Source organism: Pinus tabuliformis, chromosome Q, assembly GCF_031772625.1.
Source record: "Pinus tabuliformis cultivar Carrire ecotype Pingquan chromosome Q, CPIR1, whole genome shotgun sequence".
In the NCBI taxonomy this organism is placed as follows: domain Eukaryota; kingdom Viridiplantae; phylum Streptophyta; class Pinopsida; order Pinales; family Pinaceae; genus Pinus; species Pinus tabuliformis.
Window position 1 is genome coordinate 1,080,574,517 of NC_142296.1, and position 14,654 is coordinate 1,080,589,170.

Here is a 14,654-nt window from a genome sequence, read left to right on the forward strand (position 1 = left end):
AATGCATCTGGTACCGAAAATTGATTGCCTTCGTCCTTTCGGGAGCATATAATGGTTACAGTACATGGATTGCACAATGGGCAGAGTAATCGGATGGCGGAGAAATATCGGTCATTGGATCAAGCAGATGGATGGTGGATATGAGCCAACAGGGATATCAGAGGAGGAGGGAGCGGGGTGATCACAGGCCGTCGCATCTTTGGTGGGTAGAACCAATGGTTGCCAGGCGTCGAAGATGAGTGGGTGTTAACAAGCGGGAGAATAGGTCTGAGTGGTAAGTGGTATTGCCCGCACCACCGTTGAGGGTCGGGCGGTAAATGTGCAGGGGGGAGTGATCCCACTCGGAAAGAGATGCGTGGCAACAGAGGGGCGGGAAAACTACTTTTCATCGTGCATTATCGCGTGGTTTTTTTATGGGCACGGGGGAAGTGATCACCGTCCGATCATGGTGGAGGTGATCGAACGGCAGAGGTTCAATCGGGCAGGTTTTCGTTGGATGTGACAAGGAATTTTTGGATCGAGGTGAAGAGTCAACGACTGAGATTATGGGTGAAGGACTTGTGAAGGCCTGCGATCGTGTGAACATGATTGTATGAGGGTTTGGGCTTTGCACTTGGGCTTAAAAGGAAAAGGATTTTATATGGTTTTTAACAAGAAGCCCGGTAAATAGGAATAAAAGGAGGATGAGTGAGGCGGAAGGGGAGGTAGAATGACTAGTATAGGCTTTTTCCGAGCAAGAACAAGGACCAAGCTTACTTTTGGCTTTCAAATATCAACAATATGTAGCAAAGCTAACAGAACCTATGACCTCTTAAGAGGAAACAAATTCTCTTAACCATTAGGGTCACTCAAGCTATATATTAAATTACACATAATGACTCAATGGAATTTTAATATTGAAGTCACTGTATAACCAAATGCTCTTTAAAAAAAAAAAAATTGTTAGTGTCAATCCGTTTATGTCTCAACCATTTATCGAAGTTCAAAGAGAAATCCAATAACAAAATCAAGTGCACTCATGTCTCTTTCATTTTAGTCTTACCCAATTGTTTTGCTACTCCAACCCTTTTCCCTCTTCACATTAACATTTTGTCTCTCTTCTTCATCTTTCCTTCTTCCTTATTTTCTTCTCCATGAGATAAAAGAACACATCTGTTTTTCATGAGAGAGATTGAATCTTACTCTCAAAGATTGAAATCTACATTGAAGTCCCCTCATACATTAAAAATAAATAACCCTTATAATTAAACTTAAATCTTTTCCTAAGAGAATGCAAGTGCATCTCTTCAAACTACCATAACAAAAATTATAGCCACATAGGATTTTCCTAGCCACCAACTACAAATTTATCACATTCATCCTCCAAGTTATGCTCTCTAGGCTCCATTAACTGTCAAATTCCTTGAAATGTGTTTGATATTGTGTGTTGTATCATATGTAGCCTTGATCTCTATACTCGTATAATTATGTGTAGATGATAAATGGCTAGAAGCAAAAAAAAAAGATGTAAGATGTAAATTGTATGTTGGACCATAATAAAAAGGGAAGAAAGATATGAGTGGTTATGATTTCATAAGAGTCTAGGATTTAGCCTCCTATAGTTAATTACTACTAATATATTCTTAATAATATATAAATGATGTAATGTCACACCCACATTAACACATAGATTTTATCTTGGAATTCCTCACAATGAAAACCAATCCATTTACCCTAGATAAGAATATAACCATAGCTCCTTTCAACCAAGACTACAAAAACATGGTCTAAACAACATTCATCCACAAAATAGCTAAAAATGAAAACTATGTATTGAATACTATAAAAAAATAGACACACAAAAACACCTTTTTTTGGAGTGACTCCCCTAACACCTCACATCGTCGAGTTCCTCATTATGCTTAACACTATTATTTGTGATTGCATGTCCCTTGTTTTGTTTGCTTCAATGGATTTTCTGATGAGTTGTGATTTAGATTAGTTCTTAAGTGTTTGATGCTTGGTTTGGATGAATGATAGTACTCCTTTATTTTCCATTGAAAGGAAAAATTAAGAAAATTAAATGTTCTTAGGTAGATCTTGCATCTTTGGGTTGTGCATTTCCCTTGTAGTGACATTAGATATTTTTTATTTCTAGCTACCATCATTGGCAGCCTTGAAATTTCTTTGTTGCCTATGTGTTCTTTCTATTTGCCTCTTTAGATATGTTGATCTTCAAATTTCATTAAAAAAATACTTCGTTTATTTTAAGAACTTTTTCTTGCAAATTCAATGGTATTTTTGGGTTGGATGCCAATTTCATAGATTAGATTTGTGATTCAAATATTTTTGTTGATTAAAAGTTCTTATTAAGTGAGTGTGAAGTCTCCATGTTGTTGTTGCTTAAAGTATAGGTCTCTTTTCCCTTTCCATACATTTTTTTTTTATCAAATTAAAACAATTTGTCTATCATTATTGTTACATCTAACTAGATTAGAAAAGAGTCATTCACATCACATAATGTTTCACTTAGAACCCATGAGTAACAATAGCCATTAAATCAAGTGCTAATAAAATTTACCTAAAAATTTTGTGGGTGTAGAAAACCAACAATACAATAGGGTGTATGGCCTTGAATTAGGATTGGAGATCAAACTATCCAAGTTTACTTAACTCAAATGAATTACACTAAAGGGTAAATAAAATCCATTTCATATAGATTGCTTGTCAGGAAGCTCCTCTCATGTAGTGGCCAAGCATGAAGTTCCATTAGAAGCATGCCGAGTGATATTCCCTCCATTTGTTTCTAATATTTGTCACAAAAAAACATTTACGGGGATATCCCAAGGGCATATTTCTGTGTGAAAAAACCCTTTTGGATGTTTCAAGATTAATTTCCATACCCTTTAATGTTGTCCCAACCCATGATTGTTCCCCCTAGTCATTTGACTGTGAGGTGGTATGATAGTGGCATTTCTTTAGGACAACTTACCGAAGTAACTTTTGGTAGGAAGTACTTCTAATACTTGACATATAAGTTGGAACACCATATTAGTGGTCCTACTTGATGATTTTTCGTAGTATTTGTAGAGTTCATTGTGCTAGGAAAGGTTGTTTTAGGGAAGTTAGCACAATTATTTCTATTAACATCATTTGTTGGACTTGGGCCATAATTATATGAAGCCTATCTTCTAAAGGCCTCTATATTCATTAGTTTTCTTATTGTGAAATTATAACTTTACTAGGGATGTGATCTTAAGTCTATGACTAATTGGCCATAGGGGCATCTCATTTCATTGTTAAACACGTTTATTTGTTATTGCTAAACAAAATATCCATCGATTTACAATACTTTTGTACCTTCCTCTAGAAGATGACGACCCATTGCAAAAACGTAGGATAAATCCTTCATTATAGGATTTAGCCATAGAAGAGCCTAGAAGGATATTTTTCAAAGGAACAAGTTGTTCTTGAAGTGGTGATCAAAGTCAATGAGACAATTCTAATCCTCCTTTGATCCATCCTCTTGACCTTGTAATCCTTAGGGTGAGTGGAAACTTTCGTCGTCATTTTTCACTCTTTTGATTATTCTTGTTAGATGGCTCATGAGGAGCAATGTTGGGCTAATTTATGGACATACATTAGGACATGATAAGTTAATCAATGTGAGTGTTTGTAAAGATTGAAGCACATGTCTATTGATGGAAAATTAGACTTAGACTTGTTTCCACTTTAAGAAATGGAAAATGATTAGTTGTCTTACAGCTAAGTTGCTTATGTTAATTAGTAGGAAATTATAAAATCTAGAATTCTAAATTGGAAAAATCAAGAAAGCATGATAGATGACTAATCTAATAACTTAATCATGTAAAAGAAACTAATCAGACTTCATGAAAATAAAAAAACTATTCTTGAAAAGTAAACTAACACTTCTTGAAAAGTAAAAGATGCTTGAGTAAACTAAATTGGTGGACTTGCATGTATTAGAGCATTTTTTCATAGATTAACGCTCCTAATCTTTTATATAACTCAACAATAAACTTGTTTTTCAAGACATCTACTAATCTATGAAAGCAAGATAAAAGAATACTCAAGTAAGTCTAGTTTAGTGCTTCCAGGCATTAGGACCTTTTCTCATGAACGAACATTCTTAATCTTTTACATAACCTAACTATAACATTTTTCTCAATACATTTTTAATCTATGAAAATAAAATCTATAAAACTTTGAAACAACACTAATTATAACATTTTTCTCCATAGCTATTTAATCTATAAAAGTGAAATCTATAATATTTTAAAACAACACTAATTCTATAATATTTTAAAACAACACTAATTGATAAGCTATACATGTATTAAAGTTTTTTCTCATACATCAATATTCCTAATGTTTCACATAACTCGATAATAAATCTATACTACTTTGAAACAACAGTAATGGATAAGCTATAAATACATTAAGGTCTTTTCTCATACATCAATATTCCTGATGTTTCACATAACTCGATAATAAATATGTCGTCAAGGATGTTAACTATACTATCATAAGAAGATTCAATTTTATTATAGACAATATTAAAACTAAAATAGTAAAAATGGTAATATACATAACAAACCTAAACAATTAAAAACATGAATTAAAATTATATGTCGTCAAGGATGTTAACTATACTATCATAAGAAGATTCAATTTTATTATAGACAATATTAAAACTAAAATAGTAAAAATGGTAATATACCTAACAAACCTAAACAATTAAAAACATGAATTAAAATTATAAGCATGTTAGCTTGAATCTCATAAAATTTAAAATATTAATCTGATAACTCAAATCTCATGAAAGTAGTAATATTTGTATAGGTATGTATAAACATATAAGAAAACATATGAACATATATAACGAGGTACAATAAGTGGAAACCAGTGAACAAGTTGAGATTGTGGGGCCCCACACTAGCTTGCACGCTCTCCAGTTCCTTGTCATCGCTGGAAAATATCTATCAGTTGGCCTCCGAGAGGGCCGTGGTAGTTTTCAGGGTAAGTTGCTGCTGCATGTGCTATGTTATGAAGTGGCTATTCTTCGCCCTGGGGTCAATCCTACAGTCTACGAACTGAACGAAGAGCACGGCAGCAAGGAGATCGAGAAGGCTCTGCAGCGGAAATCCGAATGGCCTCTCATATAAACCCCTGTTTAGTTGGAAGGAGGTTGGAGAATTGTGGCTATGAGTGTTTTTATTTTATAGAGGTGGGAAAATCTATCATAATTTAGTTATCAAATCAGCAGTGAAGACAGCCATCTCTAACTGCTAACCCAGAATGCAAACTTTCACTCCTGCCAGATGCCTCTGGGTCATGGGCAGTTACCCTGTTTGCTGACCTCCTAGTAAGACGAGCTCTTATCCAAGGAGAAGCAGATTTAAGTCATACTCCAGGCCCACTATGAACACATTTTTCTTATCATTATATGTAAATAAAAGTAACCCTATATAACCTGTTTTTTTGACCTCCAAGTAAGACCAGCTCTTAGCCAAGGAGAAGCAGATTGAAGACATACTCTAGACCCACTATGAACACATTTTTCATATCATTATATATAAATAAAAGTAACCCTGTATAACCTATTCAATGACCTCCCAGTAGCTCTTAGCCAAGGAGAAGTAGCTTTAAGGCATACTACAGGCCCACTATGAACACATTTTTCTTATCATTATCTGTAAATAAAAGTAACCCTGTATAACCTGTTTTCTGAAGTCCTAGTAAGACTAGCTCTTAGCCAAGGAGAAGCAGCTTTAAGGCATACTCCAGGCCCACTATGAACACATTTTTCTATGTAAATAAAAGTAACTCTGTATAACCTATTTCTAACATCCCAATAAGACAAGCTCTTAACCAAGGAGAAGCAGTATATGTAAATAAAAGTAACCCTGTATAACCTGTTTCCTGACGTCCTGTAAAACGAGCTCTTAGCCAAAGAAAAACAGCTTTAAGGCATACTCCAAGCCCACTATAACACATTTTTCTTATGATTATATGTAAATAAAAATAACCCTGTATATTTTTCTTCATATAATGCAGCTGCAAATTTCTTCTTTGTAGATATTTTGTGTTTCAATAAAAAAAAATATAATTTTTAGTAAAATTCTAAATTAATTTTGTTTTAAATGTATTTTTAGTATATAAATATATTTGGGCCCCTTAAAAACCCTTATGACATTTAATTTCTACATATTAGATCACTTAAATTTAAAATTCCAAAAATTCCATACCACAAAATCAAGAGTTTACAACCATTACACTACATCGAGTATATAATAATTACACTACATCATTTTTTAATGTCCAAGAAAAGCCTAAACACGACGTTTTTCTCTTCATTCATCTCTGTGAGATAATTAAATTACAAACGCCATTTTCTTTCCGTGTTTGTCCTAGGCTGCAGTAACAACTGATATCTGTTCACAATGGTTATACGTGATGCTTTTGTTCTAGACAAACGAACATGGTACAGAGTGTCCTTGTTTATTTTCCGTGGAGCCCACTATCTTGATGTAGTTGCTTTTAGAAGTTTTGTCGCCATTTTTCAAGACGTTGAGTGGATCTGTAGGACAGTAAACAGTTGTACATTTGTTTGGCATGATGTTAACAACATGGCACACTAGTCTTGTCATAACAAGACATGCAAGTAACATAAAATATAACAGAATAGAATAAAGGGGAACCTGATTCTAATTATACATTTAATAGAGTGGTATTTGTGCTTGTATATTTAGGGTTTGACTATCTCCAGTTTTATGTAATAATAGGGTTTATGTAATAATAGGTTGTTTGCTTTTGAGCATTGCTGTAAAATAAAAGCATTCAGTCAGCAGTACCCAATATATAATGTGTACTGGTGCGTCTGATTATTAACGTGGGTGTCATTAGCAGTGCAGTGGCTTTTTGCATGGAAAAAACTAACAAGATTTAGAGTTTCAGGCTTAAAGGATAAAGAAATAATTAAACATATCATAAAACTAGCATATAATATTGTAATGGGTTATTCTAACTGTGAAGAGTCTTCTCATTTTAATATAATGGATTTTTCTTTTGCGAAATTTGGGAAACTGAATCGTAAATTTCAATGATTTAATCTACAGAATGCCACTACCCATAAATAAATACATAAAAGAAAAGCATTAAATGCTTCACTAACAGTACGTTGATGTCAATTCTCCGATGCTTCGTTCACGTAGCCCATTCACCCGGTTTATAGGTGATCCTTGCGAACTTGTAACAACATTAAAATCCAATACAAAGTGATGTAGTTTTTCAATCTGTCAATGAATAAAGTCTGTTTGTCTTCATTGTCGCAGGTCCTCCTTGCTAACCCTCTCATTTTCCTTTTGACATGCATTTCCTTCTTTTATTTTATTTTTATTAATTTTTTAAAATCAGGGTTTATTTATTTATTTATTTTTTTATTTTTTTTTAAGAAATTGGATTTAGATTTATTATTTTTTACATAATTTTATTTTAGATTAAATCACAAACTTGTGGAACCAAACCTCCAACCATAATTTCTTAATTTCTTAAAACCAAATTTTACATTTTTTAATAATTAAAGAAATCTAAATATTAAAAAAATCTAATTTAGATAATTATTTCTTACATAATTTTATTTTAAATTAAATCACAAACTTGTAGAACCAAACCTCCTATCATAATTATCAGCTCTCTAGATAAGATCACTATACTACTATACTTGTAGAACCAAACTCCACACATAACCATTAGAGCACCTCCTAAAACTATAAAAAAAACACCCACATCTTAGCATCATCTTAACATCAATCCTGGCAAAATAATATTAAATGTACAAAAGTGTCCACTACTCTGAAAAGTCGAAAGAAATCACATATGCAATGTACAAAACATTAATTATATTGCACAGTGAAAAGCAATCGTGTGACCAATTTTGAACAGTAAAAACAGGCTTATTGCTAACTTTACTGTTTTTCTACCAGCAAATCGCCATTTCCTTGTTTCCCTTTGCCCACTGGCCAAGATCGTTTTCGAGGATAATTAAATGTTTAAGAATTGTTTTAACTTTGAGTTTAATTTAGAAGGAGCTAAATGTATTTTTTGGAATTGAATTTAAACGGATACAAAAACAAAATAACTTCTAAACCATTTAAATTATAAGAATTTAGGTGTTATAAGAAAGTAGATAAAATAAAATAAAGATAGTAGAAGAGGTGGTCAAAGTAATTTGAAAGATTAAAATTATAAAATAAGAAAGAAAATCAATATTGTGAAAATAATAATCAATTTTTATTAGTTTTATAATGAAAATTAAAAGGACAATTCTCAAAATAACATGAAAGACTGTAATTTTCTGACATTCAAAATATTGAAAATAAAAAACTTTCTTTTTGCTAATTATCACAATTTCAAAGTATTTGTTACAATACAAAATTTTCTAGCCAAGTCATTAAAATATAATAATCTTGAAATACTTTTTACAATGTGTTTTAAACACAAAAATAAAATCTTCGAAAAATATAAAACTTATGTTGGACATAGTGTTGTCATTGCTAACAACCAATGTCACTAATGTCAAAGTGTTTGTAGTGTCATTGATATAAGTCGATAGTCAAAGGAAGCAGCATGATAGTCCAATGCCTTGAGAAGCTCACATCAAATGATGTCAAAATGGCTCGAAGTGTATTGACTTTATGTTAAAGTTATTATGCTCAAATGAATCTAGAAATGATATGGTTAAATGGTCCTTTCCAATACCATTCTAACAATGTATCATAGTTGGTCAAATTCTTCACAAATGAGAAGATGTCATTTTGAAGTTGGTAGTGGAAATAAGGGCAAAAACACCAAATTTGTGAATTAAAACACCAAATTGTTAAATATCATGTAACTTTGTATAAGATCCATCACTTTGGTGGAAATTAATCGTGGTTACTGTGTGAACATATAGTCTTGTTAACCAATTTATTGTTCGAGAATCTCCGGGTCGATTTCGCCATTGAAATCACATGAATGGTGGATGTAATGATAAGGTGTGTGAAGGTTAATGAAAGTCGTATTCCTCACATCCTCCAACGCAGCAGTGACACACAGTAGTTTTCATTCCATCCTTGTGTTTGGATGCAACACACACCCTATCACCACGGATGATAGTGAAAAGGCACTCATGGCATGGATGTTGAGGTGGCCATAAATATTGGAAAATGGTTGAACAAGTCACACATGGAACCTCGTGGCAAGATAAACGATGATGATGTAGGAACCATGACATAGTAGGAAATAATGGTGTGACAACCCAACATGATGCCATGTGGCATGTTGAAATGACATTTTGTTCAGCTAATAGGGGTGAATCTTGGTGACACATGGCACCACTAAGAGAGTGATGTGAAATTTGTGATGTCATGATGACATCAACATGAGGGTGACTACTAACCCCTAGGTCCACATCACGTGACATTGTTCCATGAAAACTTTCAGAGGTCGACCCTATACCTATAGTAAGCCCCCACAACTACATAAATATGTGAGCATATGGTTGAGGTGATAAGAAAATCAAAGGAGAACGAGTCATGAGCATAAGACCCACTTCTATGGTATTTTTAAGGTGGTTCAATTTTGGTTCCTCCGTGGTCCCAAGTTTTAGACCTTATGGGGTGTGGCTCTTTTTTGTGAAAGTTGACTGACAATGGTTTGATTAGCGCAGATGCATATGACTTGGCTACTCCATGTGGTTTGATTCACACAAATGTTTGTTGACTCCCTTTTATGTGTATGACTTAGCTTAGAATGATTGGTGTACATATGACTTGGCTATGTCTATGGTTTCATCAATGATTATGACCTGGCACTCTCCATGTGGTCTGATTAGCACAGACATGCATATGACCTAGAACTTCTCATTTCGTTTGATTGGCAAAGGCATATGACTTATCTTTTCCATTTGATTTGATTGGCACAGACGTATGACTCAGATTGTCTATATGATTTGATTGGTGCAGACGTATGACTTGGCTTATCCATTTGGTTTATTTAGCATAGACATATGACTTGGCACATTTGTTTGGTTTAATTGGCACATATGAATGACTTGGCTCATTTGTTTGGTTTAATTGGCACATACTCATGACTTGGCTCTATATTTGATTGACCAAAACATATGCCTTAGTTGTCCATTTTATTGGTGCAAACATATGACTTGGCTTTGCATTTGATTGGTGCAAACACATATATGACTTGGCTCGTTTGTGTGGTTTGATTGACAAAAACATATCAATGGCCCTTCATTTAGTTTGGTGCAAATGCATATGACTTGGCTTGTATTTATGGGTTGATTAGCACATATCTATAACCTGGTGATGGATATGACTTGGCAAATAATATGACCTAGATCCTCTTTATTGGCATATGAATATGACATAGATGGAAAGATAAGCATGATTGGTGCATGACATGGATTTTTATGGTATGTAGTAATATGAATATTCATTGAGGCATTTGAATGAGGATTGTGGTAGCACAGTTGGTGAAGAGTCTTGTGACACCCCAAGAGGTCAAGGGTTTGAGTTCAAATGGGTAGGCAACATTTTTCTAGTTTTTCCCACTATAGTGCATTCTGTAGAATAGTTAGGCAAACCAAAGTTGTGCATTTTGTAAAATGAACACCATAAAAGTGTAATTTGTAGGCAGTAGACTAGAAAGGTGCAATTTGTAGCACAATTAAATTATTTATAATGTTTTTTGTGGGTTAATTTGAAGGAAAATTGAATTATGAAAAAAAGATTATGTTTGGAATTCTTCTGTAATTTTAAAGAGGGCAGTTGCAAATCATTCTTTGGAATAAGGGGTTATGGTTATTGTTAATATGAAATTATGAGCAAGTTTTTAAGATGAAGAAGATATAGAAGATTGATGATTAAGAGATAGGTTGATTTTGTTATGATTTAGAATTGTGGATCCAGTTCGAAATATTGTCAAAGATGGTCCACAACAATTTGAAGAAGGTAGTTGGTGCCTCCATCAAGGTTGTTGCCTCAATTAGTTTGAAGCCTACTCTACCTAGATGCTTGCATATCATCAAGGTTTGTGCGTCAATTAGGTTGTAGCCTTTTTCAAGTGAGTGGTTGCACATTTCAGGGATTGGTGCCTCCAACAGGTTGGTGTGTGTAAATTTATTTTCGGGGCTTGGTGCCTTCAAATCTACATAATCAAAACTGAAGAAGATAAAAATAATTTGTAGTTTTCTCTAGCAAGGATTTCCACATTCATCTCTTGTTCTCCTATGATGTTGAGATTATGTTATATAATGATGCATGATTATGTATGTAGTTTTGATTGATTAGTAAATTGTCTAAATTGATGAAAATTGGTCATTATACTCATTCACTCCCCCCCACCCCACTCTTAGTGTAATTATTATTCTAACAATTGGTATTAGAGAGGGTTCCTTCAGCAATAGTTAATCAATAGAGGGTTGATCACAAGGAAGATGGCTTCTATCAAATCACCAAGCAAGCCTCCTTAGTTTGACTGAACAAATAGGTTATATTGTTAGGATATTATTAACTATCAAGTAACAATATATTAATAATAATAATAGGGGATCCCCTTATATATATTAGAATAATATACTAATAATATATAACTATATACCCTAGGAGGATAACCCTATATGTGAGTATCCCTTATTACTATAGATAACTATTATCCCTATTATCTATCATATTATTATATTATCCTTACTATATATATTATTACAGTGGTTTAAGTTGGTTATTATAAGGTATCACAATATTATCTTCAAGTGAAAATGTATATGTATTAAGAATGTAATTATTTGGTCCATGCATGTTATGTTTTCATCACTATTTAATAGGGTTATCTATATATATATATATATATATATATATATATATATATATATATATATATATATATATATATATATATATATATATATGGAATCAAAGGATAAAAAAAGATGTTACAATATATCATGAGGGTAAAATACAAATGGACCAAGCTGGTTTTATTTGCAAAAGATTTCATTTCTCTTCCGTTGGTAAAAGTGTTGTCAATCATTCTGTTATCACAAAACCAGTACTAGGGACTGCAACCAAGCAAGGTCTCATGTAACTGTTTCAGACCATACTTTAGATTAGGAATTAGCCTTCCTAATCAGAGAGGGCTCTCTCATGACTCTTGACAAAATCCTTCAAACACTAGAGGGCTAACTCTTCACACATTTATAAAAATATAGCTGGCTGGACATACATCAAATTAGTCTTCATTGGGCTATCGAGTCTCTCACAGTTAATAAACCAAATCACAGTCATCTCATAGAAGCCAAGGCTCTTTGCATCATCAAAGGTTCAAACATAATTTACCTAAATCAAAGCCTGCTGAACATACAGGAAGTCAGAGCATATAATATGAATTCTGAGTGATGTTCAAACATGCTTCACCAAAACCCACAGCCTGTCAAGCACACAGGAAGTCAGAGCATATAATATGAATTCTGAGGGATTGTACCATAACAAGGCTGTAAAAAGAACATTAAGAAACTAAACCACCATCACATTTGAACAAAAAGATGCATTGAGAATCTTGGGAAGAAAAAACCATGTTTGCCATTACTGTAACAGTCTTTTCATAAGCTCTAAAAAAAACTCTGTTTTTGTATATACAATCCAACCCCTTCTACATCTAATCTTGGCCCATATATAGGCAAGCAAACTAAAACACCTCGAGCTTCCTCCTCCAGCATGAGGGGAGCCTCGAAGGTGGCTATTAACTATTCCTACATGCTACTAACTAATGCATTTATTACAAAGTGCTGAAATGTAATTGCACATAATCCTAATCAAACTAAAACATTAATTCCTTTCTCCTCGTATGCTTGATTGCTCTTGGATGTTGGACAGCTGTATGATTTCCATTATAACTAAAATATGTTAAGGGAACATTCACCGAGCAAGCTGGTCTCAGATGCTAGCTGTAAGACAGCTTATTAATTGATAAAATTAATCACCCTATATCCACGGTTCCCTGTCTTCCATTCCTCTTCATCATTTAAAAACCACACTCCAAGTTCTTTGAACCTTCAATTAATCAACGCATAACCACCAAATGCTATATGATCTGGATACTTCAAGGACCAACAGGTGTATCAACCGAAGATTCTGGTAACCCCACCAATACGCTAGTAGCTCGGTCATAAATTGCCTTTGAGAAAACTTTATGAAAATAAACAAAATATTTTATTTTCTCTTCAAGAGCTACACCTGTCACTGTTTGAGTTGTTATGAAACCCCTGTATGATCTCCCTGCCTGAGTTTGAGACCTTCTTTTACCATTAACTAACCTCATCATCAAAATTCATTGTTTTTCCATAAAACAGCATTCTACAGCAGTTTCGTAGCGCGCTACGAAACTGCTATAGATGTCAAAACAGAACCTATGTATCTTTGAAGCGTTTTCTGCTTAGATTCATGATCTCTTCAGACATTTGTACAGCTATTAGGAACCTAAATAGTTTTAAGAAGATGAAACTTGCTTCTGTCATTACATATCACAGCAAACTTGATTAGCATCAAACCAATAAAAAGCTTCATAAATCCCAACTGGAACGTAAAATCACTGTAGTATTCCTTGCTGCCTTCAAATCTTCAAATGAGGAGATCCTTTGGAATGTGAGCCACTCACTGCCATCTTTAAAAGGTGATATGTCAGACAGCCTCTGATACAAAGTGCAACCCAGTGCCCATAGATCGCTTCCAGTTTGTTTGAGTTTTCCATCCTCATACCATTTAGCGCAGCTAAGACCTTCGACTTACTGTATACAAAATAGCCCTTTCCAACTCTAAAAATCATCTTCACCTGAAACTGTAATATGAATTTACATAAAAGAATCATAACTGGCGCAGAAAGGAAAACATTTAAAGAGTATATTCCGGTCACCACTATTTGGCAAGGTGCTCCAGTTTCTCTGACATAAATTGCACAGCCTCTGACTATTCGTGCAGCACCATGGCATTCAACTGCTGGATGTATGAATTCTCCCAGCCACAAGGTATTGTAAGTAACAGAGGAAATATAGTTCTTCATGGGAAACTTATATTTTGCTTCTTGAGACTCTGTTTTTTTTAGGCCATGAAGAACTTGGTTAATTTAATTCTCAAATTTCAGAGCTGTGATATGAACCGGTGAATTAAGTAGAGCCGAGGATCCATCTGTTTCTTTTGGAAGCAACCTAGATCTTCTCTGTAATATATTACGAACAAATGAACTCCCTTTCTGAGAAAACACATCAGATAAAGTATTTACTGCTTGGAAGATATCATGAAGTTAGGCACGAGTTGCAAACGAACCGCCAGATGGAGATTCGCTGGTTTTGTTATCTGCTACTTGAATTCTCCGCCATCCAATTGTCTTGATTCTGTAGGCTCCGGAGAAATAAATTGTAGGCCCTTTCTTACGCGCCCCTTAACATCATTCACGGTCATGAGGATTCGATTTAGCATGATACCGAGGACGTGGACGTATATAGATCAGCCAAAAGGCTAAACCTAACTCCTTCAGCGCCATCTGTATGATGATTCACGTCGGTGCCAAACCAATGACCTAAAATTTCGTTCTTGTTTAAAAGTGCA